This window comes from Diuraphis noxia, unplaced genomic scaffold (assembly GCF_037042655.1).
Source record: "Diuraphis noxia isolate RWA-SAM2 unplaced genomic scaffold, SU_Dnox_SAM2 contig0004, whole genome shotgun sequence".
Lineage (NCBI taxonomy): Eukaryota > Metazoa > Arthropoda > Insecta > Hemiptera > Aphididae > Diuraphis > Diuraphis noxia.
In genome coordinates this window covers 6,502,402-6,516,338 of record NW_028301714.1, presented here as the reverse complement: position 1 = coordinate 6,516,338, position 13,937 = coordinate 6,502,402, and positions in this window count along the sequence as shown.

Here is a 13,937-nt window from a genome sequence, read left to right as displayed (position 1 = left end):
CAAAGACTTTACATTATAGATTACAAGCAATTATTTTATTTTATTTTTATAGTTAGCCATTGTTCATTACTATAACACACACACACATAGGACCTTAACATTTTAATGTTCTATTGATTAAAACAAATTAAACTAAAAAAGAACAAAAAATGTTTCTAATTCTTAACTGATCCATATTATGTGATTTCAATTATTGTTTTTTCCCGAAAAATTCTCAGATTTTCAACTTAAGAGATAGTTTTTGGTTGAAAATTAGATAAATAATTATTAAATGTATTTTGCGATACTTCAATAATTTCATGTTTTGTTTTCTGGATTAATAATAACATATACTTGTATAATTGGTACTATACATATAATATAATATAAGAATAAAAAATTTCAATGTTACGTATTTTTTAAACTAATTTCACATTATAGTTAGGTAAATAACTATAACACACTGTATATAATATAAAAATGCGTATTGATATTTTTTATTGGAAAAAACACACATAATTGTATAACAAATACATCCATTGCTTCCATAATCTACATCTAATAAAATAAAATAGTAAATTTAAATACATATTAAATATTATTTATAGAAAATTATCTCACAACAAATTGTATGTTAAAAAAAAAAAAAAGGGTAAGTAAGTGGATGTCGCTCTGCAGTACAGTAGGTATTACAAATGGGTTACTGTAATGGATGGTATTAAATTTGAATTCAATGATGTAATATCATTGTATACGAAAAACGATTTTGAGTGGGGACGGTTTATCAGTGTAGGATATGTTATACTATATTAATTACATTATCATAATTTCAGAAAAAAAAACGTCGTCCGTAATTATTTAATATTATAAAATCGTGAAATCGTGAAATCGTACGTTTTTTTCCTTTAACCGTTTTTATTTTGAGTACCGTTTCGAAAACGTTTAACCGTTTTTAAACAATTTAGCATTTAAATTATAAGCTTTTAAACTGTCTAAATTAACTTTTAAATATTGTCAACAAAAGTTTTTTGGCATAAAAATCTAATATGGTTAGACATTTAGATACTATAGATAATACAAAATATCTGTTTACCGGCAAAATGAAAAGTAATATTTTTATACACGCGTACAATAGTTTAAGTTTATATAAGGAATATTTTAATTAAAATTGACGTTTTTTTTTTCAAATGTATTGGTACTAGTAATTCAAATTTTTTTTTTAATTTATTAAATTTTTATTGTTTCAAAATATCTTTGTTTTTATCATGTTTAATTCAAAATTAGAACGAGTAGTTTCTCAGTTATAAAAAAATTATATTCTTTTTAAATGATTTGTATTAATAATATATTTATAAAATATTATGTAAATCTAATAGATCTAGTATTTTTACAAACTATAAATATCATTAGTATTAATTATTAATTATTAAAATTGTCAAGAGCATGTGAACCACTCAAAATTTTTTCACGCACGCCGACACATTTTAGAATAATAATTTATCAATTTAAGGATAGTCCTATAGATAAATCAATGCAACGAAAGATTATGATATGTTAATAACATTTATAATTCATAAAATATTTATTCAAACATTTAATAGTTATAAAAAAAAAATTCCTTTACAAATTTCTAATTATATATTGTAAGTGGTGAATATATTATATGCATATATAAAATTTGTATTTTACAACTTGATTATTCAAAATATTTTCATAACAATATAAACTATGAATGTAATAATGTATAATACGCAAGTATAGATAAGTAGTTATTTTAACTATATTGTCAATAAAATTATTATAAATTATTTTCGTTTGGGTAGTATAAGCAACGGAAATTTCTCCAAACAAACATTTATTTTATACAAAAATATATTCGAACAAAATTATGATAGTTAAAATTGTGAATCATTTAATTATCTATTCATATAGGCACAATAATCACTGCAGAAGAATTAATAAAAAAGAACTATAAATTCATATTTTTACTGCTAAAAAAATCGGTTTTAGAAAATGTTACATCCGATTCTAAACTAACACAATATGCTACATTAACGTCCAAAAAATCACCACTTCATGGTATTCACTTTGTTAGGTACATTGTAAGTTTATATTATATAGAAATGAAAATGAAACCGTGAAAAAAAATCGGTAAATTTCATGTGTGTTACGGTCGTTACGGAAATACTTGCAAAACGACCTTGACGAATTAACCTGATGAACAAATATTTGCGTTTATCATTTTTTTTTTACCATTTTGATAATTCTTTTAATGAGCAATAAAAGTGCTGAGAAGACTTTTTCCGACTGACCACACTAATACGAATATTTATAACCAGTTCATCTGGACTTTCTCTTTTAGATATTCACCATAATATCAGCGTAGCTAATTTCACCAAAGTCGTGGACAGGTTTTCAAAAACCTAAAGAAAATTATATTTTGCTATTAATGTGTGGTCAATTCATACTTAATTGTTTTTACTAATTGTTCTTAAATAAAAAGTGTTCTTTTCAATGTACCCAACTCGGTTTTTTAATTTTTAGTTGAAAGTACATGAAATAGTATAGAATTATTTAATTTCATATATTATATTTTATTTACAATATAAAATGTCCCTCATCCCCTATAATAACTCTAATTTATCCGACGAACCACAAAACACTATTAATTTTAATCGCTCCTATTCGGATTTATTGTTGTTCATTTATATATGTTTAATGAATTATAAAAAGCACAACAATTATTGATAATATTTTTCCTATGTTACATATTAATTTATTCGTATGATACATATTTACGATGTTAGTAGGTGATAAAATAAAGAAGAGGTTGTTTGTCCGAAATCCTTAAAAGCGACACATGCGTGTAGCTGTTAAAGTAATATGGTAGTTATCATGTAGTTATCGTAGAAAGAGTCACTGTTAAAAATTTGAGAAACTCGCGCACTTCACAGCACTTTCTGTCAGATAATAACAATAAAAAAAAAAACTATGTTTATGTTGGGATCGCAATATCGTAAATATTTACGATGACTATTGGCTACGTGATTGTTTATAATGACATTTAGCCCAATTTAGGTAAATAAAATTGAATTGATAACCAGTACCTACTGGCTACTCACGAGGCAAAACAAATGCAAAAAAATATAGCAAGAACTTTTTATAATAAAAAAAAATATGGGATTTTAAAAACATAAAAACATTTCGGTTGTATGGTTACTATAGTGTTCGGAATTTTTATGGAGAATTTAAAATTGTTACATAATTTCAAGGCTGGGCATTAACGAGTTAAAAAGTTAAAGTTAAGTTAAAAAGTTAAGTTACTTTACTAAGTTATTTAACGAGTTACTTTTATTTTCAAAAGTAACTTCCAGCTTAACGAGTTTCATTTTTTTTAAACAACTCTAACTTAACGAGTTAATTTATTAATTTGTCCTAATATAAATTTCATATATTTAAAATTATATTTTGATTTTTATAACTTATTGATATTATATATATATATATATAAAAATAATAATTGTGGGAATAACCAAATACTTTACGATATGAATGTGAGTGTTTTGCATTATTTCTATATTTGAAATTTCAATAGATATTTGAATAACGTGTACAAATATCTAGTACAACTATCTACCTATATAAAATACATTGAAATAATTTATTTGTTTTGTTAGATTTTATAATTGATTGAAGTATATAAGTAGTACTTACTAAGTACCTACTGTAATTAATACAATTACATATGTTTATTGAAAATAGTTAGACTTCCATTATATTGTGTTATTTGTTAAGCTTTGATAAACATGTATGATAATTTATTGTACATGAAAAAAGAAAATTAACTTATTTTTACTAAGTTAAGTTACTTTTTTTTCAAATTAACTTTTAACTTTTAGTGAGTTAAATAAATAAGAAAACTAACTTTTAACTTTAAACTTAACTTACATTTTTCTGTATTAACTTAACTTAACGAGTTAAAATAATTAGTTAACTTGCCCAGTCTTGCATAATTTAGTTATCAGATGATATCTTAATTAAAAAAATATTCTAAAAAATTAATTTATTGATTCATAACTTCGTGTTGAGTACCTACCTTTTAGAATTATTTATAAACTTATAATAAAATATTAATACTACTTTAAAGACCTGAATGTGAACTCATAAATAATTTACATACAAATTAATTTATGATGAAGAAATTAAAATGGTAAAATAAAAATAAATAAATAACAATTTACAAGTGGATTCTGAGACTCAATAATCATTAACGATAAATCAGTTATTACATAATCGTAGACCGTAATTAATCATCACTGTACATCATGGTGATTCAATGAGCATGTTCAGTACAGAACTGTGTGAGCAATAATTTGGTGAAGAAAATATGTGAAAGTTCTTCCCCTTCGTTCCAAAAGTTTGAAAATGTAGGTTAAACCACTCAAATCAGAAGAGATGATTCTATTATTAGTATAATAGTTATTTCCCAGGCTTGATTCACATATCAGTAATTTTATTACGATAAATAAACAAGCGTTTTTTTTTCATTTATTGCGTTGGTACACGTTAATACTAAGTTTCAGCCATAAAAACAGTATTTCCAAAACAAAATGTAGTAAGTACTCCATTTAATCCCTTAGGAATTTAATCTTCAAAAAGCTGTTCTTAAACGATGCTAATTATCTACATAATATAAAACCATCAAACACATCAAAATTAAAATTTACATATATCCACGAGTTTTACTTTCAATCGCATTACATATAGTTCCTCCCTCCAAAAGGGTTAAACTAAAAAAATATTATATCATGTTTTTAACAATGTAGCCTATGTAATTTCTAAAAATTAAAGTTCTTTCCATTCTAAACATCATTTAAGCTGTGAAAACGTAATAGACAAAAATAAGCAGGTAATTGTCATATTAATTATAATATTAAATACCGACCCGGTCACCGAGGTTAGCTCTTTTTAAATTTTTCAAAAATTAATTATTTGTTTAAATAGAAGGTTTTTATACTTTTTTTATGAATTTCTTTATTAACTTCCAACAAAACAACCATTCGTTGCATTAATAAAATATGTTAAACTTTATACTTAAACAATAATTTCTTAAATCCTAAACATAAATAATAATTAATAAATATACCAAATGATAATATTTACATCCAAAGTAAATTTACAAAAGTCGTACAATATAGAAAAAACATAAAACATAATAAGACTATCAAAATCAAAATTGGCAAGTCGGTAACTCACTACGTTAAATACCACCCGAAAAGCTCAAAATATGACATAAAAAGTCATTGCATTTAAAAAGTATCTCATAGTTTGTTTATGGTAGTCGTTCAGTCAAGTATACTTGTTTGTTTGTGCATTCATATTTTCCAGCTGTTCGTCACTCCTCATGCCAAATCCAACCAAGTACTAGCCCATTTCATGGTTACAACCAAAAAGTTAAAGTAGGTACGGGCCAGAACAGTCACATATTAAGTACAGTTGCACTTCTAAATTTCGTAACTAGAAATGAGTAGCCTACTGACCTAGACTTAGCGAATAGTAAAAACCCACAATAACATGAATGTCTGATAGTGGCCGATGACTTCAACGCCAAACACCCTAGTGGTCTAGTGGCAAAGTCGTACACCCCAAACACAGCAGGATAGATTTTCTACGATCACTCCCACTGAAATCGCTACTCAGTTGTCGCTCCAGACTCGTCAACACATATCTCGTCGTCTATGAGATAAAGACTGTACTCTAAATAGAAATTGTATTATTCATACAAACTATAATATTGGAGTACACACAATTATTATTGTTGAGTTGTGGAGTAATTGCCGTGTGCCCGTGTGTCAATTATTTCATCTTCCGTTTAATATTTTTGTGTTAACTATACAGGATGATTGATTTATCAAACAACACTCATTATTGCAAAAAATATTGATTTTTTTCAAAATATTTTTTTACATGGGTTCAAGTTGTTAAAAAACCAACGTTTTTATTAAAAAATTATATTTTTAAATATTTTTTATCCCTATCATTTTTTATGTTTTTTACATTTTTGAATGACAACATAGAGTTTTAATTTCATATTCCAAAGCAGAATATTTTTCTAAGTATTTTGATATATAAAAATCGAATTTAGGGCTAGTAGTTTATGAGTTATAAGTATTTAAAGTTTTGATTGGCAAAGTGTGTGGTACGGGGTTATCCCGCAAAATGTTTGTCCACTACTCTTCTTCTCCAAACTTTAAATACTTATAACTCATAAACTACTAGCCCCAAATTCGATTTTTATGTATCAAAATACTTAGAAAAATATTCTGCTTTGGAAGATGAAATTAAAACTTTATGTTGTCATTCAAAAAAGTAAAAACTTAAAAAATGATAAGGATAAAATATATTAAAAAATATAATTTTTTAATAAAAACGTTGGGTTTTTAACAACTTGACACCATGTAAAACAATATTTTGAAAAAATCAATACTTTTTGAAATAATGAGTGTTTTATGATAAATCAATCACCCTGTAAATGAATCGTTTATGGTTTAATCTTTAATAGCATACATAACGTGAAATATTATTGTATGCATCTCAAAAATTGAGAAATACTCTAATTATTAATTATTATCCATCTAAATGTGACTGTTCGGCCCGAACGGTTATTGTTATTTTAATCAAATTTAACGTACGGCGATTAGAATAATTTATTATTTTTACGAAATTAACTAATATTTGGTAATGACTTAAATGCTTTATATTTTACTTTATGAATTATTTGGTGATTTTAATTTTATCACATTTCTCACACTTTTGATTTTGACGATCGACAACTCGTGGATCGTAACTGTCGATAAATTCGTGACCGGTCGCTATCGATTGCCAAGACTAAACAACGACGATGTACCGAAATGGAATATGTTTCTATTGCTGTCTGTCGTTATTTAAGTTTTATTTTAATTACACATTTTCAAAATAATATATAATATTATAGTTGATATTTTAAAATCAAATGTGTAAATAATAATATGATCTATAATAACATTTATCTATATTTCAATGCATAGAGATATTACTATTTATAGACAAACATTATTATATACTATACGAAAAAAGTATTACATTTTCAATACAAATAAATTTTAATAAATTCGTAATTATTAAATACAATTTTAAAAACCATAGGTTATAATATATTTTAATAGGCGATTTTACTCGTTCATAAAATACTCATTTTTTAATTCTTTATTATGTATAATATATTGATATAAAGCGGTTAAATTGAATACTTTGTCGAGTATACTTACCAATTCTTCTAGCCGCATACACTTGTATAAGCTATATATTTCGATATATGTATAATATGTATATCGCAAATAATATTATACCATATATTTTCATAACTTATTATAAGACGAATAGATACCTAGGTTGAGTTCATATTAATACGATACTCTATTATAGTACATATTATTAATTTTTTGACTAATTCATACATTGATTTGATTATTTATATACGAGCTATTTGACAGACAATGGAAAATATTATACTAATTATTATGATTTATAAATTATAACACACTACAATTTTCTATTATTAAATTATTTAAAACCAAAAAAAAAAAAATTTGAATGGTATAAAATATAGGTATTTATCATATCATATTTTTTTATCCTTGTATATGTCATGATTCAACAGGAATCGTTATTGCTCAGTCTCTGTTCGTCGTAAAACGCCAGCTGTGGCCATGTCATTTGAACTTTTAACGTTTTGAGAGTCTCGAGTCGGCAATAAACTCTGTGAAATATGAGAATAAGCGGTGTATAATTCCGAAAAAGAAAAATACACTTCTGTCTTTATTCAGGTATTCGTATATTATATATATTTTAATAATAAATAAAAATAAGATAAATCTCTTTAAAACTACACAACAATTTATACCGTAAGTATATTATGGATATTATGCTGGAAAAAGTTTAGTGTATTTATTAAAAATTTAAAAAAAAAATATATAGAAAATTAATTATCGTTTTAGTGGCTCTGTGACTGTAAAGAAATTATTTGTTTTTCTTATTTGTTTTATTTATTTATTTATTTTTTTTTTTATCGTTGGCGGTTCCTTTTTAAATACCTGGACAGGTGGAATCGATACTGGTGAAATCGATGCTACATTGGCGGAATCGATAGTTTCCCGTTCCTGAAAAGGAATAAGTCTAACCCAAAATGTATACAAAAAACGCCACCGCTACTCATTGTATATAATATTATTATATTATCATAATAAAATGTGGTCAGATGATATTGGGTGAAGGGGAGGGGGAGACGTTTCGATGGTCCCCAAACAATTATTAACTCAACAAATTTATACTTATGTTCGAATTATTATCGTTAGTACGAGCATGTACCTATAAATACACACTATAATATAATAACATAACGAAACCCATGAATGGAGCTTTTTTTTTTTTTATTGGTACAGCATAAACATCATGGTTATTAACTTACAATTGATTAGGTTACATATTATATGGTTTTTTTACATGATTATTAAGAGAAGCGAGAAAGAGAAAAGAACAAAAAACAAGAAGCAAAATAAATTACAAAATGGAGCTTTTATTATATATTATATAGACCATTTCGATCGTTTGGAAAACTCATATATCCTGTTCCGTATTGCAGTTTATATGTGTACACATGTATAATATAATAATAATATTATAATATAAATAGTGGCCGGTTATAGGTATAGGTACCTACCTACCAAGATTATACATAAAATATGAAACGAAATGAATCGTACAGCTATTTCGTAGGAATACATAATACATTTTTTTAAGTCGCACAGTCACAATAGGTCATAACACTATCATGGTTAAACTAAACAAACTATGTGCCAGCTATGTAGGGTTATATTAGTCCACAAGCCAAAAACGTAAAAGCATCATGTTTATACATTCGGCCAAAAAATACGATTTGGCTATGTAGAATATAGATTGACGGTCGTCTTGTGTGCGCAATTTCAGTTTAAAATATTATACCTACTAGGTCAATAGCTAGTTTGCCAATCTTGGTAGGTATCCATAATAGGGAAAAAATCCAAAAAAAAGAACATCCATGTGAAGTAAATAAATGAAAATGGGGAACAAATATTACTCAAAGAACAGTATACTTTTTATGCATAGTTAATAATATTATGTATTTTTTATAAGACCGTATACCCGCACTATATACACGCGGATAGTCAATTTTTGACCTGCTGGGAAGTATTTCTTAGAGCCTCATAATATAAATAATTAAACATATACAAACAAAGTCATTGTTATTTATTTATTTTAAATATATTATTTTTATGCAAACAAATCTTTATATTATCTATGTTTTGAAATTAAAACTAAAAAAAAAAAACTGTACTTAAATATTATAATATATAATTTAATATGCACAAGAACTTTTGAATCATCACCTGATTGAAAATAAATTTTCAATTCCACATTCATTGTTTGTTAGGAAATTACGTAATAGTAATAAATAGGTTATTAAAAATTAATTAAACCTTATATTATTTTTAGACGAATAAAAAAACCTATTAACATATTAATATTAAATACATATTATTTAGTTCAATAATCATTAGTTTGTATTAAAATGGTTTAACAGCGAGTTTTTTTGTTTATATTCTAAAATAATTTTAGTTAAATAATAATAAAAGACAGCATAGTTCAACAATAATTTTTCCATCATTCAAAAAAATTATATTATAATTGAAATAATTTCATATAGTATTTCATAAATATATTAGTACCAATACCAGTCTTCAAATATCGAGTTTCGAGTTTTAAAATACTACCTTAATTTATTATTTGCTTTGTATTAATATTACTGAAGAGTGAAGACTGAACTCATAATAATATGTATATTTATATTAAAATATTGAAACTTATTTTACTTACATGATAATTTAACAATTATTGAATTCTTCATTCTAACCAACTTATCTCGTGAAGAGGGGAAACAAAGTTTTTCTATGCGTTTGATATTTTATACAATAAATCATAAGTTTTTCATTTTCTTTTCGAAAAACCACTCTCAAATTTTCGTAACATGATAAGTAATAGTTAATAGAAACGAATTATGAATAAAATTATTTTTGACACAGTATCACAAACAATGACACAATTTTACATCATGGTAGGCAGTTACAAATCCAATGGGTACACCTAACATGAACTATGCCAGCTGAGAAAAAACTTGCGATTACGTTTATAATCATCATACAAACTTATTTATTAAATTTATTTTTCACATCATCAATGAATATTGTATTTCTTGGTAAAGTAATAGGTACGAATGAAAAATTAAAATTAAATCCAATTTTTGCTCAGTACAGCACATTCATCTTTAGGTTCCTTGCGACGAGCTAACACTAATCCATAGAAAATATATCGAAAAATATAAAATCGCTAATTGTGGTGATTTTTTTTTTTTATACAGGTGAAATAAATATATAAAGCACAGTTTAATAATCGAATGAAATGAAACTCTTCTTGATTGAGCAATGGTATGCCACTTATGCAAGCAACCGATTACGTAATAATAAGAAATGTGACTAAAGAGTGGAACGTAACATTGTTAGAACCACACTGTCTTTACAATTTGTGTATTATACCTAAACAATAAATTGAATACATAATGCTATCTAGTGGACTGAAACGTTATGTATGTTAAAAAAAAAAACCATTCCACGCACAATGTGTACACTGTACAGTGTACACAATTACCACCGAACGTTAGGGAAAATAATGTCCGCATAACAATTTTCCCTCTCCCTTTAAAAATGGACTCGAAGTTACAAAATATATTCTACACCTTGTATTACACATTATATTCATTGTCTGAAGTGTTTAAGTTCTAAATTTTTAATTACAAAATAAACTACTTCAAGCAGTGATATGGTGCGTAAATTTCTGATGAGTGGGTTTTCGTGTTTGCCTAAGCGCGTGAAGAATCGTTTATAACAAACTAGATACTGATTCTTTTTCGATTGTTTTCATACGCATGTCGATATATCATTGTGTAGGATTTGGTTGGATATGTATAGAGGAGCGTGCGTTATTTTTACGGAGTGTAATATTTTGATAGGCCTGGAGTTTATTTAAATTTGATTTTTTACCCACGCCCCAAAGTTGTAATCCATAGGTCCATATTGATTTTAATAAAGTTTTATAAATTAAAAATTCGGGTTTTATATGAGCAAATTTATTATTTGATAATATATTTTTAAGTGTGTGAGAACGAACATTTAAGATTAATCTTCTTGTCCGTATGTGCTGTTTCTAAGTTAATCTATTATCGATCGTCAAACCTAAATATTTAATAGTAGGTATTAGAAGAGGGTATAGGGTGTATTTGGGTGAATCAACGATACAAGGACGGGTGGCAGTATTGTGTTGAACAGTTCCCACCCGTTCCTGGTTTTTGAACAGGGTAAAAAAAAAAAGTGTACTGCTTACAGATGCAGGAGGGCACAATCCACGCTTGAACGTAAAGTTAGTATGTATTGACTTGCTCTGATTTTATTTTATTTTCCACTTAGAGTATGAACAACTTAAATATATATTTTATCGTGCATAAATTGAAAAAAAAAAATACTAATTAAAAGTAAGCTAATTAAACTGTCATATTACAAAATGGGTAAAAATATATCGAATATTATTCTAGGAATCATAACTAGAAAGTGCTAATATAAATATTTGACAAATATTTAAAGTTTATAGTTATTTATTTTAGAACAATAAAAATAATATTTCAATATGTCAATAACTGTTAAAAATGTCAGTGGATTTCTATTTTTTTCCAATTATTTTCAAAAGTATTTGGAATCTTATTTATGGCACCTCAAAAAACCAACCAGATCCAATTGTCTACCAGATACTATCCTCCCAATATTTATGATCGGACCTTTTTTCCTACCATAATTTGTGTCTTCAGGCACAAAAAAAAAACAAGTAATTGTAAAACCAATGCATTCGTCATTCTGCTCAGATCCAAAAATCATTATAACATTGTTGATTTCTTGCTCCTTGAAGATTTCATTAGATTCGTTCAAGTTAGAAAAAGACTTTTGAAAATTAAAATTCTGAATGTAGAAGGGAATATATGTATTGATTTTAGAAAGTTTTTCGGTTTTGTTTGTACATTATACACTATTATTAACGCTAGAGTGTTGCTTCAAAAGTTTTGTGCAGTAGCAACTTTTGAAATCAGTAGTTCAATCATTTAGCTGATACTTTGAACAAATTATTTTGGTTGCTCTAAAAAGGAAGACTAACAGAATATTAAAGGAAAAATTTCATACTTCATATGAATAGAAGTAAAAAATATTTTATGATAACATAGACTCAAATAAAAATGTATTTCACAATCGTTTTGTTTTAAAACAATAAATACCCACCTGAAATATTAATATCGTTTAATCAAAGTCTTATATTAATTTTTAATTTTATTGAAAAAATATGCATAATTAACTTAACTTATCTGAATTATAAAATATCATTGACTTGATCAGCCTTGTGAATATTAGTTTTATTGGATACCTATTATGTTATACCTATTTCAATATTAAATTCATCTATTTTCTTATATACCTTCTGAAATTTAAAATAGTAAAACCATAACTGTCTGTTAAAAGATTTAATTTTTAATTTTTAAATGAAATAAAATACATACAAAATATTAAAACATATAATATACAATTATACAAATGTAATCAATATTAATATTTTCAAAACCTATTGTAAAGAAAGTTGTAAAGAAAATAGCAACAAAAGAATGAATATTGTGAAAAATATTTGTGGTGAATGAACCAGTGAGTATCAATAACTATATCACTATATATATGTACCTATATATATATATATCCTATTTTAGGATTATCTTAAAACAAATAAAATTCGTGTGTGTGTGTGTGTGTGTGTTTCTTGATTAGTACCTATACTAATATATTTTAAATAATACGCACATAGTTGTTTTTTTATACTTATATATACTTTGGTCTTCCGGTTGGGTTATTCGATTTCCACGTCGCTTCCCAAACGGCTCCCGTCCATTGTTAGGTTATTCCCAAATGACTCCCGTCGAAAAAGGTATTACGAACAGGTCAATTCCAAACAGCTGAAGGTCAGTAAAACAATATTCAAGAATTATCACCAAATAAAATAACAAGCATAGATTATATAAAAAAAATTGTGCGTAAAAAATTTACATATTTTATAATTTTTTTTAATTCCTAAACATAAATTTTTTTTACGATTTTTGTCAATTTTTTAACATTTAATTCACAGAATATAATTTTTATAATTTACTTTAAAAAAAATTTTTTTAACGGGAGCCGTTTGGTAATTGGCCTGATCGTAAAACTTTTTTCGACGGGAGCCGTTTAAAAAATGGGAGCCGAATGGGCTATGCCTGATTTCCAACTAGGTTCCACTCCACTGGGAGTCACATGTCTCCTCTTGGAGAAGGGTCGTAGTATCATGTATAGGTATAGTGGAAAAAATTGGAATCGAGATCTCCTTAAGTGATCTAAATCCGACTATAAGTTCTTAGGTGTTACCAATGGGTGACTTCCTTAAAAGTTGTTGTTTTTTTTTAAAATAAACTATGTATATATTCTATATAAAAATTACTAAATGTGCTTGTTGTACAGATTGTTTTTGAATAAAAAAAAAAAAAAAAAAAAAAAAAAGGTATAGTGAAATATACATTAATAAATAGATCACATAGGTAATCTCCCTACTACACACTTGTGATATGCATTGACATTATTAAGACCTTAAGGTCGTTTCAATGAACAAATACAGAAAAAAACCTTTTAAAATATTGCTATATTATATGTATATTATTTATAAACATGAATTCGATTTGTTTTAAGATGACACTAAAATAATTTATTGTTGCG